Source organism: Cibotium barometz, chromosome 56, assembly GCF_041138505.1.
Source record: "Cibotium barometz isolate CiBa-2024 chromosome 56, ASM4113850v1, whole genome shotgun sequence".
Lineage (NCBI taxonomy): Eukaryota > Viridiplantae > Streptophyta > Polypodiopsida > Cyatheales > Cibotiaceae > Cibotium > Cibotium barometz.
In genome coordinates this window covers 14,662,316-14,681,918 of record NC_141101.1, presented here as the reverse complement: position 1 = coordinate 14,681,918, position 19,603 = coordinate 14,662,316, and positions in this window count along the sequence as shown.

Sequence of the window (19,603 nt, the reverse complement as noted above, 5' to 3'; positions counted from 1 at the left end):
TCAGGTAAACAAAGTTGTAGTACTCCAAAAATACTACAACTCCCTCATCAGAGTTTTTCAAAATTCATTTTGGAACACCCTAAGAAACGTGCTGCGAAACAGGGAAAAATTTCTCAAATTTTTTTTTTGTTTTGAGACAGTGATAGAAAATAGGTTTTAGGACCTCCTCTTCCATTTGGGATACGCTTTTTTCGAAAAAATATCTCAAGACACGTGCGTATAGTGCTTAAGCTAGTTAGGGCAAATGGACACCCGTTTGATCCAACAAAGAGTACCCCAAGCCTCTTGAGGCTGTAACGGGCCGTGGGAAAGTATAAAAAGCACAAAAACAAAAAAAAACAAAAAAAACAAAAAAACAAAAAAAAAAAACCAAAAATTTGATTGCTCATTAAGGAGCATTTAGGCACTCTCACATGGCCACAATAGAGAGATTGCCAGGAATTACCCAAGGACTAAACCCAATGGCTGACATCTTCGAGCCATTGAGATCCATGCCTCAAATTCACTTCCCCATGCCATTGGGGGTATGCCTATAACAAGCATGTTATCGGGTTTTACACCCCCTACCACTTCGATTTCACCAGGCTTTGGTCCCTTGCCTAACATTCCTGCAAATCTTATAAGTACAAACCCTTTCCTGGATGCCCACACCTTGGACATACTAAATAGTCTAGAAAGGGGGGTGGCCCAAGGACTCACTGAGCCTCTTCCAACAAGAGCACTCACATACGGCCTCAATGATTCATACAAAAATACCGCCATACAAATTTTTAAAATTATGGGTAAATATGATGAAACAAGCGACCCTGTTTAATTCATTCAAATGATTGAACAGAGATGTGAAGCCTTTGGAAATCCTAACTGCCCCACTAAGGTACATGAGTTGAACTTATGCTTAGAGGGAAAAGCTAGTCGATGGTTCATTGCATTGATGCCGCCGCGATCAAAACCAACTTCAAAACTTTGAAATCAACCTTTATACATGGCTTTTCTAGACAAGGTGATTGATGGAGTGCAGTAACAGAACTCTATTCAATTGAGCGTCAACTAAATGAATCCATTAGAGACTTTATCCTTCGGATAAAACTCTTGGACTCACGTTGTGAGTCATGGGAAAAATTAAACGATGTTCAATTGAGGAGATGTTTTATGATGGCTTTGAAGAATAATAGCTTACCCAACTTGATCATTGTTTCCAATCTCGAAACATTTGATCAATGTTGTAAAGAAGCAATATGTTTAGATTACAACATGCTAGAAGATGATCATGCTATGAGGTGTTCCTCATCTAAACCAAGTGAAGCAATGGCAAAAGAAAGATCGATCTCGGAATTGACATTCCCAAAATTTTATGCAACCTTGCTTAAAGCAGGCATCTATAAGACATGATGAAAACCTTCAAAACCAGACATCCTTAATACCTCTAATAGTAAGGAGCAGAATGCCTTGTGTTGAATGCAATCAATACGACCATCCCAATCCTCATTGTGCATACAAGGCACTATTCTTCTATACTGCATATATTGTAAAACCTTTGACCATGATAGTAAAAAGTGTCCTACTTCATCCACAATGGACTCAAAACCTCCATCTCCCATGCACCAAGCAGAAACAGTCCAAAGGGTAGAAATTGCTTAGGAAGCAGTTAATCGGACACTTCAGTGTTTTTATTGTCGTGGACCTCACAAGGTGGCAGATTGCACAGTTTGGAATACTTCCATGCCCATAATCACTGGCATCTTACAACCAATGTGTGAATGATGTGGCATTGATCACATGTTCCAAGATTGCCCAAGACGAGTTGCTTCAATGAAACTTGTCTCACAAAATACAACTCTTAACATCTTAAGCGTACAAAATGGACAATTGTCCACGGTGTCCTTGAATGTGCTTACACGCTTACAAGCCAAGGCACGACAAACAGTCAAAAAGAACACAAAAGACAATACCTCAACATGGGTAGAAGAACATGTTTTAAAACAGAACCTAAAAGAGAAAACAAAACCTTCCAAACCCAAGAAAAACAAGGGACTACAAAAAAATATCGAAACCAAGGTTGAGTTAAAAGATAGGGAAAAGGAGCCTGCAGAGGTCAAAGACCCAAAAGGGGGCATAAACACAAAAGAGCCTAAATTTATACATGATGCAGAAGCATCCACCTTAAAGACCACCACACAAACCTCAACACCCATATGTACGACATAGGATACAAAAACCCAAAAGAAAATTCAATCTTGTCGCATGGGTAAACATATTGAAAAACTAACAAATCAAAGAAAGTTAGAGAATGAAACAAGTTCTAGTACATCGCTAAGTGAGGATGAAACAAGTTCTTACTCTTCGCTCAATGCACCACATAGACTAATTAAGAAGCTAGAACCCATCCAACCACCCTTAATGGATAATAATGATCACATGACATACAAAACGTAAAAAGCAAGCTCAGGAGAGCATGCTTAGCTTGGTTGAACGTCTTACACGGTCATCGGTTGTGATTGAGCCTCATAATGCCAAACCTAAAACAGCAACCGATATTCAAAGCCTAGAAAAGTACCGCTTTCCCTTTTAAGAGGAAGACATACTGCAGAAGAGTCATTTGAGATAGATTGTACGAATTATAAGCTTGAGAAAGCACATGAGGAATTCAATAATTCCCTTACAAGATTAAAACAATCTCTCAAAACCTCATTCCGAGGAATGATCTTCTCTCATGATAAAGCCAGCATCATATCAACACTTGCACCTTTAATGGCTCAACTTGAGTTATACAAGGACATAACAAACTATATAAAACAGGACTGTCAGGATTCACAAGTTTCCAAATAGCCCTCATTAAGAATTGTCAGAGGGCCAAGTGTGCCATTTTATGCATTGGGTACTCTTGAAACAGCTGAGACCCAAACAGAGGATAAACGTGAATGGGAATATGAAATAGACACAGGATCTAACGTTGAAACAATAACGGAAACACCCATGGTTCCTTTGGAAGATTCTATCATGGTATGGTTGGATTTCCCTAGGCAATGATGTTTAGCGCAAATGCGCATTGCTTAGCCCTCGAGCAAGTCATAACATCATGACAATAGACACTTGGGTGTCATTGGTTCAACCTAAACTCACCTCGATAAGCAATAGTCTTGCAAAAGGAACCAATGAACAAAACATTGAAGTTCCAGGTTATACATTCAAGATATGAAGCAATAGTGTCGAAAGCTACAACTTGGACGGGCGCTCGTAATAATGTGATGGAGTATTTATGAGACGATTCCCACTTCAAGAGCGTGTGGTAGCAAGTTAGGATGAAGTCCTAAATGATGTACTTCATGGATATATTATGAGAGTATTCATTGTAATAGCATTAGGCCTCTTATGAGCCTAAAGTGCTCGGCCAGCCACAATTTAAGTCAGTATGAACACTTATGGCCATGTATATAAGTGAATTTCTCTCATAATACAACATACTCTCCCATTGTACAATTGAATCTTGCTCTTGCTAATCTCTCTCCCTACTAATGCATGCTAGTGAGTGTGTGTGAGTGAAGTGAGGTGAGAGGAGGGACGAGGACCCATAGTGCAATGCGATGGTGTGACAATGCTTGCAAGAAACACGGTGGAATTGCTTCTCAAGGAGTTGTAGAGCTTGGAGACCTCAAGGGTTACAAGCTCGGCCATTGGAAAGATCCACAATCACGACAGTTGCGGTTCACCAGGTAATCTTTTTTTGGATGTGTTTCAAAAAGGGTTGGGGTGAGCCATAACAACACACTAGGTCCAAAATAGACAATTTAACATAAAAAAGACAAAGAATGTAGAACGGATCATTGAATTTATTAGTAATATATGCATAAAATTTGTACATAATTGTCTTATAAAAAAATATGAGAGCTAGTGCTTTTACAAAAATTATGCACAAATTTTGTACATCATTGTTTTACAAAAAAATATGAGCAAAACTAGCTATCTTACAAAAATTACAAGCATAGTTCTTATGAAAAAAATAGGAGCATATGTAAACAAAAGCCCTATGTAAGAGCTAGTTGTCATCATTATCATCATGCCTAGCACCTCCTCTTGTTTGCACATCATTGCATGGCTCCTTCAGAGGTCCCAACATGAATAGAACCATTATCAAGTTTATGCTAGCAAAACATAAGATGATGTTATATGCTTACATAGTTGATGATGTGGGTCCAATTGAGCTTGTGTCCTTCTTACTCCATCTTGTCGAATGACATAGTTCCACGAGATCACTCAAAGTCACACTCTTCTTGGGTATAGCCACACCTCACTTCCCTTTACACACATTTAAGAAAGTATACTAAACACATATGATAGATCTAGATCATAATTCATACATACATTATTAAATATATTTTAGAAAGAAAGAGATGAAAGCTTACAAAGTATGTACGAAAACGCCTGGTGCCACCGCATTGCCAAGATGAGAAGTCGTCAAACCTTCAATGCATGCTTTAGCAGCCTCTCATTGTTTTCTTGTACTTGTCGAGGGGGTCACAGACCTCAGCCTTAGCCTTTCTCCAGTGATGATCAAGTCAAGATACAAGGGTGTCAGAGAAATTAGACTTAGCCTTTCTCCACAAACTAATGTCAAGAACAGGGGCTTACTCTTTCCTTCCTTTATGGCATCTCACACTTCGGACCTTCAATGGCTCATTAGGTCTCTCATCCTCTTGAGAATCCACTTGTTGTGGTTAAATTGCTCTTTTTGAGTTGACGCAGGGAACTCTCTATGGAGTTGCCCAAGAATGTAGTTCTTTTTCTCATCAGGTTGGTCATACCACTTTGTGAGGATGGATGGCCAAACTGTACACTATAAAGCTGTCGCTTATGTGTTAATACCCTCCCACCTTAATGGTGGACCCATCATCATAGTATCTATAGAAGTACATAGGTCCTACTGCTGGAGAGAGCAAGGAGAGTAATGGGAGTGCGAGCATAAGGAGTCCTTGCCAGAGTGCAACTCAGAGTGACTGAGTGGCTATAGGAGTGAAACCCTAAGTAGTGTGTGGAGTAGTCTCATCAAAATGTGTAGGAGGATGATGTGGTGGAGCGGTAGTATCACTACCACCACCACCTCCTCATATACCAATGTCAAAACCACCACCACCACCACCATCACCATTGCTGCCACTAAAGAGAATGCGGGGAAGAGGGAGATCTTTAGTTCCTTGCAAGCAAACACACACAAATACAAGAGAGAGTAAGACACACAAGAGAGATGGATGGCTGAATTTTCTTCTATCTTCTTCTCTTATCTACAACCATATAACGAAATAATAAGAGTACATACATATGGGAAAGTACTCTCCTACAATAACATATAAATGGTTGGTCCATAGTGTGAACTCGACTATATGAGCTGCCGCTATAACTATGCCTTAACTCTAGTACTCCAAAGTGGTTGTCACACAGCCTCTCATCCGGTGGTGATATATTAACCATAATATCACCAACCATGCTAGTAGTATAAGTGTAGAAGCTATCACACCCTGGTGAGTCATCAATGTCCATAGCACTAGTTGAGCTCAATATCTCAACACTAGTTGAGCTCAATATCTCAACACTCCCCTTGAGCTCAACTCCACACACTGCACTCCAAGTAAGCTCCTAAACTTGTGGAGTTTCTCTGTGCCCAATGCCTTCGTGAAGATATCAACCACTTGATCCTATGTGCTGATATATACCAGATCTACATCACCTTGCTCTAAGAACCTTCTCCCTCATGAAGTGATAATACATCTCAATTTTCTTTGTTTTAGCATGGTATAGTGGGTTACTAGCCAACTGTATGATACTCATGTTGTCATAATAAATGGCAACTTTCATATCCCGCCCACGGGCTCACCCATATCACCAAAGTAGCTTCTAAAACCAAGCTACCTCACAAGGGACATTATCCCACATGAGCATATTTGTAAGAGGTGTACCCTCCTCATATAAAAAGAGGCATTTTCAAGGCAATGAATGCAAGCAGTTCTCAAGCCTCTCTACGAGTACAAGTTTCCATCTTGTAACCTAATTTGCTCGAGTCAAGCTTGATTAAGTTATTAGGATCATCATTATGTTGTTAATTAGGCTACAACCACCATAAAATTAGTGCTTAAAAATATGTAGGTATACCACATGAGTTCAAATGAAGGAGTTTTTAATTCAAAATTTCAAGGCAAATTTACAAAAATACATTTACAAAAGGGGATTTTTTAATCGATTTTGAAAAAAAGCTGTAAGTCCACAAAGAAAAAGGGGTCATTTTATTCATAAAAAATTCACAAGTAAGGGGTTTTTTAAATACCTCTTGAATGCACGTGATACATAGGGTTTCTTAGTATTGCACGCCCTAAGAATAGTAATTACGGTTAATCACACCATAGCCATGCATGCTTGAGATGCCATGTTTAATTTTTAACTACACAAGCAACCCAACATTCGCATTAGGGATTAGAATTCCACAAAACACCCACACAAACAATGCAAGCAATAGTCCCACTTTCTATAGGGATCCCATTAGCCCATTATAAAAGCTTCTTCACTATTATAGAACCAAGTTTCATTTCCTCTCTATTCAGATAAGGAACAAGGACCTTAGGGAAGGGTAAATAGCTAATGTTTGGGACTACCTCAAACCTAAGGGATCCATAACATGTAGCCACTACAAGCTTGCAATCTCAAAGACAAGCAAACCCAAGGGTATTCACATACTGTGTAGCCACAACAAGCTTGCAATCTCAAAGCAAGCCGATATAGGATAAGTGCCATTGAAAATTGCATAGCCCAAACCTATGGGACAAGAAACTCTAAACCCTCAGATAGAGAGGATTTTGCGCAACCTTTCCCTTATGTTTCCATTTCACCTGCCACATGAATATACATAAGACATGCTCATGATTTTCAAAATTGGGAAAAACAAAATCCATATCTTAATAATGATGACCAAATGGGTCATCATAGTCATCATAATGTTTTCTAAAAGGTGATAGGTGATGAATTCATTTCGACCACCTCCTAAAGGAAGATTTACACATCCCTTACATGTTGGTAGGTCTAAGACCACCTTTGAATGAATAAAATGAGCATGAATATTGTATGTCAGACACCTCAAGACTCACAACCTTCTTGAAAGTTCAAGGGTTGATAAGTTCTCTTTTATTTGGAGAGACAAGATGATGATTGGGAACCTAAGAGCACACATATCTTGACCTAAAGGCAACAAATGAGGACGATGATTGGGAACCTAAGATCCCACATATCTTTGGAGAGATAGGATGATGATTGGGAACCTAATATCCCACACATCATAACCTGAAGGCAAGGAGAAGGCTCTTCATGCAAGACCTCTAATGGCTATGGAACAACTGGCATGGAACCTTTAAAATTAGGTAGTGGGAAGAAGTGGTCTACACCCTATGATTGGCAGAGTGAGGGCTAGGACCACCATAGAATGATTTACATGGGTAGGTGGCAATCCAAGGAAGTCTTGGCACGATGAGAGAGTGTGCATGGATTGCACAATGTAATGCTTATTAGAGATTAGGCTTTTGGTTGCAAATACATAGTGCAAGGTTTTTTTGGTGTTGAATTCAAGAGGTTGCATACACTGAAGCTAGTTAGAGGTACCTGTAAGGTTGAGGGTTCTCCCAAGTGATAGGTTATACCACATAGGCTAGGCGTATGCCCACCATAGTCCTCCTATCAGAGAGATGTACTTGAAGGGTTGACATTGATGAGGTTAGTTATAGGTGCATATGTTCATGCATTCTGTGTGATGCATGTAGTGAATGGGAAAACTTATCTAACATAAAGATTTCTCCAACTCACCTAATTTCTTTGATTCTCTTTGCTGCTTTACTTGACTCTCCAACTACTTTCTTTGACTCTCTTTGCTACTTTCTTTGACATTTACTTAACATCCCTTTTTTAGGGGAGTCAAGATCATTAGATTGGTGATGTAGGGAAGTTAGCTACAACGAAGTTGGGTGGCCTCTTAGGATCAAGGGATTTGACATTAGCGAGCACTAAGGATAGAGGGAAGGTGGACCATGAGTTGTTGTGATCAAAGATAGGGTTATGGTAGGTTCCTGCTAATTTTAGAAAGGTCTAGGTGATGGGTCTTATTATGGGCCAAGCTTGCACCCGCCGTCATGGTCCCCCTAGCGAGAGATGTACCTGGATGGCTTCGGCATGAGATGAGGCTTAATGTGGGTTCCTAAAAGAGTGATGAGGCTTAATGAGGCTTAATGTGGGTTCCTAAAAGAGTGATGCCTATATGTAGAGCCTGTGTATACATTACAGGTGTCATGCATGGGCATTAGGCAAAAGGTGGGCCCATGTAGAAGCTTCTTCTAGATAAAACTCCAACAAACTACTTCCTTTGACTCTCTTTATTATGCTTTCTTGAACTCTTTTTTCATGCAACTTGTGTGACACCCTTGGTAAAGGGTTTTAATACCGAATTCGAGACCATAAAGAATCCAAAACTTTAGATAGGGCTCAGCATAGGGTGAGACTTGTTGGAATTAGGGTTAGGGTTGCAACAATGCACACACACAAGATAGAGAAGCTTGAGAGCACACAAACTCACTAGATTAGAATGAAAAAATGTGTGCCAAATACAAAAGATAAGTACACACCCTAAAATGAGTAGATAAGAGGGTGTACATACGCACGGGGAAAAAAACCTCCTATAGTGAGGGAAAAAGTGGCCTGGCGATCTTAAGTGTATTCACACACATCACTACCATATAATGCTACAATCCTGGAGTGATGATGTGAACATGTGTACAAGGTATGGCCGATCAATCCTAAAAAGGTAGTAAGTCCAAAGTTTTACGAAAAACTTTGAACTTTGCATGAGGAAGAGCCTTTCGGAATAAATTTGCCACGTTGTCATGTGTAGGTACATAGAACAAGCTAATCTCTGCTGCTGCAGAGAGTCTTTTCCTGACATAGTGGTAATGCACCTTAATGTGCTTAGTGCGAGCATGAAACACTGGGTTCCTCGCAACTACTAATGCGCTCTGGTTTGTTAGTGAAAATCGTAGTGCTAGATGACTATCCCCAACACCCAAATCAGCCCCATAAGATGTCTGAGCCATACACACTCAACTGTAGCTATAAAAGCTGCCTTGTACTCAACTCCAGAGGTAGAAGTGGCCACTGTAGGCTGCTTCTTGCTGAGCCATGATATACATGAATCACCAAAGCGAAAGAAAAATCCACTAGTGGCACTCGTGTGTCATAACATCCAGCCCAATCTGAATCACTGAAATCATGCAGCTATGACAGCCTCCTTTGGATAAAATAATCCAAAATACTGAGTGTCCTATAAATAGCAAAAAACTCGCTTAATAGCCTGCCAATGCTTTGTACCTAGGCTATGCATAAATCTGCTCAAATGTGAGACCATATACTATATATCTGGCCTCGTGTTGCACACATAAAGAAGGTATCCAACAACGTGCTGATACAAACTAGCATCAAAAGAGTCTCCTGTATCTTGAAGACTAAGTTGAGTACTTGTTGCCATAGGTGTAGCCACATGCTTATAGTCCTCAAGATTAAACCTCTTCAATAGATTTTGTATATATTTAGACTGCAGCATAACAATGCCATCATTGCGTTGCATAAACTGAATCCCCAAATAGTAATGTAAGGGCCCCAAATATGACATCTCAAATGATGATTGCAAATAAGCCTTAAAGGCTGAAATCCGATCTATATCGGGTGTCTCGTGAGCAGCATGTCATTAATGTATAGAACGATGACCAAAAATGTGTCCTTACTCCTCTTTACATAGAGGGTACTCTCTGTTGGATTGTTGCAAAAATCATTTGCAACCAAGTACACATGAATCTTCTCATACCATGCTCTAGGATCCTGCTTAAGGCCATCAGGAGTCTTTTTCAACTTGCATACGTTAGACTTTTCTCCTTTCATAAAGCAAAACCAGGAGGCTGCGATACATACACCTCCTCATGTAAATCACCATTCAAGAATGCAGTCTTAATGTCCAACTGATGTACATTCCACCCATGATATGCTACCAAAGTAATGAGACACCTAATGGTAGTCATATGAGATGTGGGTGCAAAGGTCTCATCCATTAATGTCCTTTTGCTGGGCATAGCCCTTTGCAACAAGTCTGGCCTTTTGCGATCAATGCTACCATCTGCTTTGTGTTTTAACTTGTAAACCCACTTAGTACCAATGGTATTATTTCCCATGAGGTAGATATGTCAAATACCAGGTGTCATTTTTGAGTATAGAGTTATACTCATCCTACATAGCATGCATCCACCCAATGATCATTATACTCTGCTTCCTCAAAGGAAACAAGTTCCTTGAATTGAATTTTTGACAAAAACAACATCTCTATTTACCAAAGTCCACTTTGAGGTCGGATGGCAGAGTCTATATCCCTTACTTTCTGAATATATCCCACAAATATGCATTTAACTGCCTTATCATCAAGCTTACTGCATTGTTGCTTAGACACAAGCAAGACAACCAAAAACATGCAAATGAGTCCCAAAAGGCTTCCTGCCATGACAAGCTTCATAAAATAAGGAGTTTTAGATTGCAAGGCCTTGGTAGGGCATTTGTTCAACACATAGTTTGTGCACATAGTTGCCTCTAACCAAAAAACATGAGGAAAATCTTGGGATTTCACCATACATCGTGCCATCTCTATGAGAGATTTGTTCTTTCTCTCATCCACACCATTTTGTTGAGGTGTGTATGGCACTGTACATTGATGCCTTATGCCTTTTTTAGCCATATATGCATGAAATTCCTTGGACATATACTCTCCCCCTTGATCTGAATGAAGGGTGTCAACTTTACATTCACATGCATTTTTAGCCATGGATACAAAGTGCCTAAAGCACATGAAAACCTCTAACTTCTGCTTTAATGGATACACCCAGCTATATCTAGAGTAATCATCCCAATAAAAGTGGCGAAGTAGATATATCCCCCAATAGATGGTGTCCTCATAGGACCACATACATCACTATGTATAAGCTCTAATTTCTTAATAGCTCTCACAGATCCATCCATTGGAAATGATGCCCGATGCATTTTACCAAGAATACACCCCTCACATACATGTCTAGCAGGGGTCTCAAGAGTTGGCAACTCAGACACCATATCATGCCTTTGAAGGCGTAACAAACTGCCATAATTCAGATGGCCAAATCATGCATGCCATAATTCTGCTTCACTCATAGCACGAGTCGTAGAGATTGAGCAAGCTTCATGATATAACTTCTCGAATACATCCATCTTATATAGGCCATGAAACAAGGTACCTAAGACAATGATAGAATAACCATCATTTCTATCTTAAACTGTATAGCCGTCATCCATAAATTGCACCATCAAGCCTGACAAGGCTAAGGCTGAAACTGATAGTAAGTTCTTCTTAATGCCTGGCACATATAAAACTTTAGAAAGAGTAAATATGCCCCCATTTGTAGCAGTGAGCACAACTCTACCAACTCCTTTGACAAGATATGAGGAACCATTTGCACGTGACGGTTCCTACTCTTGGGACAAATTCCAAAGGTCAGAACAAATTTTTTTGTGAAGTAATGTGCTTACTAGCACCACTATCAAAGTACCAAGCATCTGATTATGCCACTGACATGCATACATCATGAACAAAAGGGTCATAACTGCAATGTATAGTCCATGCCCAATCATCTTGAGCAAAACTTACAGATTTGTTCTTCTCTGCACTTGGTGCAGATGCATCAACAGTCATGCCCGATTCTTTCTTTTTCTCCTTCTCTAGACATTTTTTGCACTCATTTATGTAGTGTCCTGGTTGTTGAGATATCGAGCTCATCTAGTGAGGCGGTGGACACTGGGGATGACCCGCATGGGGGATAGGCCCCACACTTACACCACTAGCATGGTTGGTGAGATCATGGTGGGTGATATGCGGCCAGTGGGATGACAGGCTGTGTGACAGTCATTCTAGAGACTGGCATAGTCATAGCACTAGCTCATTTAGTTGGGTTCAGACTATAGAAAACCCTAGTATGTATTTGGTTGAGTACCTTTTCATATGAGTATACTCTTATCTTTGTATATGGAGTGTTGAGTGTTGAGTGAAGAAGAAGAAGATTTTCAGCCTCTCACCTTGTGTGTTCTCTTTTAAGGTTTTGCGAGTGTGTGTGTGTGTGTGCTTGCAAGAGCTCAAGCTCTCTTCTCCCCTACATCTTTTCATGGTATCAGAGCCTGGTTCATGCTAAGGGTTGAGCTGCAAGCAAGAGAAGCACAGGAAGCGGTACGAGGGTAAGAGCTTCAGCCAAATGATGGCATAAACTAGATTGTTGCTGAGAAGCTTGATAAGAACAACTTCCATGCTTGGAGGTTCAGGTTGACAAACTTCGTGATGGGAAAGGGTTATTGGGACTACATAGAAGGTGAGCATGAAGAGGCACCAGAGATACCAGAGATCAATCCGACTGTTGTGTATAGATGTGAAAGAGTTCAAGGATTGGAACCAAGGAGCCAGAAAAGTTATGTATTGGCTCTCTATCAGTATACAGGACACTATGATTGGGCACATTCAGGAGATGCCAAGTTCCCCAAGGAGGTGTGGGACACCTTGGCAAAACTCTATGAAATGAATACCAAGGCACGAAAGATACAGTTGAAGAATGAACTTCATATTATGGAGAAAAAGAATATATCTATGAATGACTATGCATTGAAGATCAAGGGTATTGTGGAATCCCTTGCATCTATTGGTGTTTCAATAGATGATGATGATAAAGTGGAAGTCTGTCTACGTGGTCTCGGGCCACAATACAAGGCGTTCAAGACGTCTATTCAAACTCGGGAAAACATTCCCAATTTCACAGATTTGGTGTCTATGTTGATTATAGAAGACAAGAGCTTGGGTGAAGACCAATAGCCTTCACAAAATAAAAGCAGTTTAGAGCAACAGGCCTTCTACACAAGTTTAGGAAGAGGACGAGGTAGAGGAGGTCGTGGACGCGGCCAAGGAGGTGGTCGAATAGGTAATCAAAATTATGGCCAGCAACAGCAATAACAACAGTCCTAGAATTCACAACAGCAACAACACACAGGTGGAAGAGGCCAATTTAGAGGCAGGGGGAGTCAAAGAGGTTGTGGAAATTGGCAAAGGCAGTATAATGATACACGTGGATGCTTTTATTGTGGTAAGCCTAGACATGTGCAGGTAGATTGTTATAAGAAGCAGGCTGACATGCAAAATAGGAAATTACAGCAGAACAACTATGCATCCTCGAGCAGAAACAATGAGGATAATGAAAGGTTGTCTGTTATGCAGCATGTTGTTAATGCCATGTCTAAAAATGTTGAAGTAGCACATAAAGATGATGTATGGTACGTTGATTTAGGTGCTTCGAATCACATGACAAGTCATGGTGGGGAGTGGTTCAAGGAGATGAAAAACCTTGAAAGACCAGGTTTTGTGGAAATAGGGGATGACACTGCTCATCCAATTGCCCATGTTGGAGATGTGCCATTGTCTATGCAGGATGGTGTCGAAAATTCCGGACACAGAATCACCTGCCTCTATAGTTGTCCTTCCAACAGCCTTGGAAAACACCAACACGAACGGGGGCACCACCAGCCACCGGCTGGAACACTTCTCTCATGGTTCACCACACCACCCACACCAAAAAAGATAGCACAAAACAGGGGCACCATAATTAAAGTAAACACCCAACAATTAAATTCCCAGTCAACACTTCATACAAGCTTCTTCCGACACAGAAGCCTTTACTCACACAACCTTACAAACACTCTGGCTTGGATTTACTGCCAAGGGAATTCAACCACGGCCTCACTGCCTCAGGAATTACAACCTTGCCTCTGACAACCAAGCCTCTTCAGCCATAAACACATCAACACTTCGACCCTTTTGCCACGGATACATCACATCCTCAATCGGCACATGACAGCCCAAGGCGGCTCCCCTCTATGTCACCAGCCTCACCTTCTCTTCACCACGCACCTTCCCTCCACTATGACGGCTATTGCAGCAGCTGCTCCTAGAGGCGACTTCCCCAGCCCGTCGCCACAGCAACTGTGCCAACACCAAAGCCCTTTCACAAAGCTCTTTCTCTCTAGCCTCTTCTCGCGTCCTCTAGCAATCAGTCAGTGCCTTGCATTTGGCAACCACCCGCACCCATGCTGCTGCTGCCGATTTGGTTGGTCAATATTTCCACCTTTTTATAAAATCACATAATATTTATTAAAGCCCTTGTGTATTAAGGTCTCTTTTGCTCCATGCACACCTTACCATCTTCTCCTTCCATTTCACACTATATTCAAGGCAACGTTGGCCCCTTTAATATTTAATTGCCCCCTTCCATGTACACCTTCGAATACAGCTTACGAGTGCCCAGTTTCTTTTGGGATGCGTATATAAACAAAGCGGCCGAACAGCTGACACCACCTCCAACGGACCACACTCCAGACAAACCTCCACAAGCCTACTACCAAACCATCCACCCTATACATCTGCCAAGGCATTCCAGGGCAAAGCTTTATACATGCCATGCATTCCATATGTACACAAGCCCAAAACACCTTTCAAAAAAACTCCTGACATACTTTGTCATCTTGTGAGTTGGGGAGAAGACCTAGCTTACATCATACCCAATGATTGAGTATATGAGGAGAAACCAATCCTCCATGGAGAGGTGGTTTTGTAAGAATACACATAAGTGGAATTAGATCAATACAATAAAAAGCACTGAATTGCATAAAAAGTGGAGAGGAAAAAATATTACTGCTTGTTGTAAAGACTTGATTACAAACTGATGGCGTCTCACCCTCCCATGTGCTCTGGGTAAGGAGCTCTTATGGCAATTTTAGAGAGACTCTAGACAAAAGAGTGCTTGAATAAAATGAACTCAATTATGAATCCCCCCCACATATATATAGTACCCCATATGGTAGGTTGGTTGTCGGACCGTACACATAACCACATGCTAACGAGATATATGTACTATGAATTATGTATGGAGTATGAAGTATGAACTCCCTGCATGTAACCTGAGAACAGTGTGTCCTCTCAGTTTTATATCTAGCACACTAATGTGGTCACATTTCCTACAGAAGCATGTATTCTATTTAGCAGAGTGACAAGTCTACATAATTTGTCTCCTAACCAGCTAGCCACACTTGGCCATGATCCATTGAATAAACTAGGAATTGCCAGGTGCTTGGGTGCTCACCATAATGGCAACTCCTTATAAACGGGGCCTTAAAAAATAGAGCACATCCATCACTTGTAGAAACATCACACGAGGGTGGAGCATTGAGCAAATGCTTTTCCAAAACCCCCCCTCAATGTCCACCCGTTAGTTAGGTGAACTACCACTTTGGTCCAATGTTAAGTCGATGAAGATGGAGCTCTAGTAAATCTCTTCCAAGAACCTTTTTGAAGATGGAGCTCTAGTAAATCTCTTCCAAGAGCCTTTTTGAAGATATCCACACAATTCTTTATCATTGGGTAGTAGACCAGATCCACCTCTCTATCCATGATAATATTACATAATGAAAATGAATCTCAATGTGCTTCCTACAAGCATGAAACATTAGATTCTTGGCAATAGCCATGTAACTTTGATTATCGCATAGCAGCAATGTTGCTCCCTTTTGAGCAACACCCATGTCTCTCTCCTAAAATCCTCCTCAACCACATTGCTTCACATGAAGCAAAGCATGATGCCTTGTGCTCAGTCTCTATAGAAGAAAGTGCCACTGTAGACTACTTCTTGCTGATCTAGGATGTAATTCTAGACTAAATAAGAAAACAATAATCAGAAACTAGTTTCATGCTATCATAATCTCTTGCCAAATCTAAGTCACAAAACCCAGTCACAAGGAATTTCCCAATTTGTTAAGTGATGCCATACCCAATGGTATCTTTGATGTATTTTAACACCCACATCCCTAGGGGGATGATTTGAGAACCTACTAAGGACACCAATTGTAAAGTTGATGTCAGGCCGTGTATTGCATAGAAAGATCAAACTCCCCACCACGAACCTCCTATACTCCTCCATATCCACCAGTGGTGGAGAAGCATCTTCAACAAAAAGCTTCAACAACCTCCATGGGTGTAACCACTAACTTAAACTTAGCCATGCCAAATGCCTTTAAATTTCTCATGCATACTTTTGCTAAGAAATGAATATTCCATCTAACTCTTGCCAAACCTCTTTCCCCAAACAGAAATGCATGAGCCCAAGGTCTATCATATTAAACTCCAAACAAAACATCTCCTGTTTCTATCGGATCTTTTCTTCATGGTTCCCCATCCATAATGAGGTCATCCACATATAGGACAATGGTTGTGTACATGCCTTACTTAGAGAAAATATATAAATTTGCATTTGATGGGGCATTTAGAAAGACCAATACTAACAAAGAAAGCATCTATCTGCCGTTACGATGCGCGAGGGACCTATTTCCCAAGGGACCTGTTTCAACCCATATAATGCCTTCTAGAGTTTGCACACTTTTTTTTCTCAACCGGGTATCTCAAGCCTGAGTGGCTATGCCACATAAACTTCCTCCTTGAGATGGCCCCATTCAGAAAAGCTGACTTCATATCCATTTGCAATACTGGCCCCTTCCCACCATGAACAGCCACGGTAAGTATTATATGATGAATAGTGGTCAATCTAGTTATAGGGGTGAATGTCTCCTAAAGTCAAACCCTTTATGTTAGACCCTTCACCCACCATGAGCCTTGCCTTGTACTTATCCAATGTACCAATAGACTTATACTTGGCCTTCTAAACCCAATTGGTGCCACTAACCTGTCGTTTTGTAGGATGATCCACAAGATCCCAAGTGTGGTTTCTCAAAACTGCGTCAAACTCTGACTCCAATGTGACCCTTAAGTTTGGATCTACTAATGCTTCCTCCAAGCTGGCTAGCTCCTATACTTTCATTATCTCAACCATCAAGCCCATATTGATAATGTGAGTGGAGGCCCTCTTTTACTCCTCTGTTCTCTTGGATTTACGAATAGTTATTGGCTCTTCTATAATTGTTGATAGAGCTTTCCCATCCCAAGAGTTACTTCACCCATTTAGGATATTATGAGGTGCTGTAGGCTTCTCTTCTTCATCATTTGAAGAACCCACCTCTTGCATACTGTTCACTGGTGGTTGTCTCTGTTAGGATACTTTTTTATTGAAGGATAGTGTGGACGGAGCTCTGAGGCTATTCTTCAAACAACACATCACGGCTAACAATTATCTTCTTTACCTTAGGGTCATATAATCAATAATCCTTTGACTCCATGCTATATCCCAAGAAGATACACTTTCTACTCTTGGAATATCACTTGGTTCTAGATGAGTCTAAAACATGCACAAAATAGTCACACTCAAATTCCTTGAAATATGCAGCTAAGGTGAATAAGCTTCTTGAGGTGTCATTCCCTTTAATGCCTTTGTGTAACTCTTCTATTAAGGATATGCACTATAGTGTTAACTGCCTCGACCTAAAAAGAATTCTGTAATCCTTTCCCTTTGAGCATACTCCATGCCATCTCCCACCACTATGTGATTCTCGTGCTCTGTAACACCATTTTGTTACAAAGTATAAGCAACTATCAAATCTCTCTTCATCCTATGCTCCTTGCACAGTCGGCATTGAACTCACTTAATGTGAATTCTTCTCCTTAATCTATTTAAAACTTCTTCACCCTCTTTACTGTCTCATTCTCTACCCAGTTATGCTATACTTTGAACTTTCCAAAATCTTCAGCCTTATCCCAAAGCAAATACACCCACATCTTGTTTACAGAGCATAAGTAACTATCAAATGTCTCTTCATCCTATGCTCCTTGCACAATAGGCATTGAACTCACTTAATGTGAATTCTTCTCCTTAATCTGTTCAAAACTTTTTCAACCTCTTTCATGTCTCATTATCACCAAGTTATGCTATACTTTGAACTTTCCAAAAGCTTCAGCCTTACCCCAAATAAAATACACCCACATCTTAGTAGTAAAGTCATCGATCAATAACAAGAAGTAGGAAGAACCATCCAATGCAGTGGTTGGCATTTTACTACATAGATTTGCATGTACAAGCTATAGAGGAGCCTTTGCATGATTCTTTATTTCTTGTGGAAATGCATGCTGATGCTGCTTTCCCATCGTACAAGCTTTACACACATTTGACATCTCTAAAAATGCTGGTAGATATGCCATAATCCTAAAACTTTGCATCTCTTTTAAGGCTATAAATTTGAGGGGGCCAAATCTCTCATGTCATATCTTACTTGTCCCTACATCATTTCGAGCTATAAAAGCAAATAGCTCATACAAGTTGTTGCACTGGATTCCTTTCCCAATGACATTACACTAGCATCTGTGTGATGAATGCACCTACCCTATCAAAGAGAACCTTCAAGTCATGATCAGCTATGGCTATAACAAATAGCAGATTCCTCTTGATGTCTGAACATAAAGGACATCGAATAACTTCTTAGTATCACCATTACTAGAGACAAAAGAAATGGTATATGAACCCATGGCTAGACATTTGGTGTCGTTAGTGACTGCTACCAGGATGGACTCCCTCACAAGCTTGAGGGAGGTATACCAACAAGTTTTGATTGGTTATATGTCGAGATGCTCTACTGTTAATGATCTATAAGCCATTGGATGCTGAGGAATTTTTTGCTTTTGCACATATTTCTTCCAATTCTGCTTTAGCACTATTCTCAAACTCCTTCCAAGGCTTCAAACTACTATTCTTCTCATTTTCTTCATGTAGTCTACATGCTTTGACCATGTTGTTGAGATTCAAGCTTGATGTCAGTGTGAGCCAGCTATGCTATGTGCTGGCAGATTAGGTAGGAACATGTGTGAGACATAAATGACCGCGTGTCCAGTTGGTCATAGTGTGTGGACATTAGCTAGGGTTAGTAGAGTGTGGACACAACTCATAGTGTGTTGTGTGGATTATGGATTAGTGCATTATGCTTTGTGTGAGAGTGGACATGGCTTCCCTCTATGGTTAGGGTTTGTAATATACATTAGGGTTTGCTCCTGTGTGTGTGTCTCCTCCCCCTCTACCGTTCTTTCAACATGGTATCAGAGCCTTGTGCTGTTTATTAGGGTTTATGTGTGAGTGAAGGGAAGAGGGAGAAGAAGCTATGAAGAGAAGCTGTGAAGCTTGCCATTGGAGCTGTGAAGCTTGGAGCACACCAAATACTATCAGATCTGAAAGCTTGGCCTACTGGGTAAGGTCTTCTAAACATCCTTGAGCGGATTGCAGGTGAAACACGCAAAAGCAAAGCAAAATAGAGCAAATCAAAGCAAAGAAAAATTCTGGTTTTTGGAAGCTTTCCATTAAAGCTTGAAAGCATTGATGTATGGTGGAAATACATGTAAATCTGGCAAAGCAAACATGTATCTGACAATGAGAGATGTATTGGCAACTTCTATGCAATCCCTATTGTGATTTTGGAGCATTTTGGAAGCATTTGGATGTATGAAAATTCTGGTTTTTGAGCTCTCACAAAATAGAGAAAAGCAAGTGTAGATTTG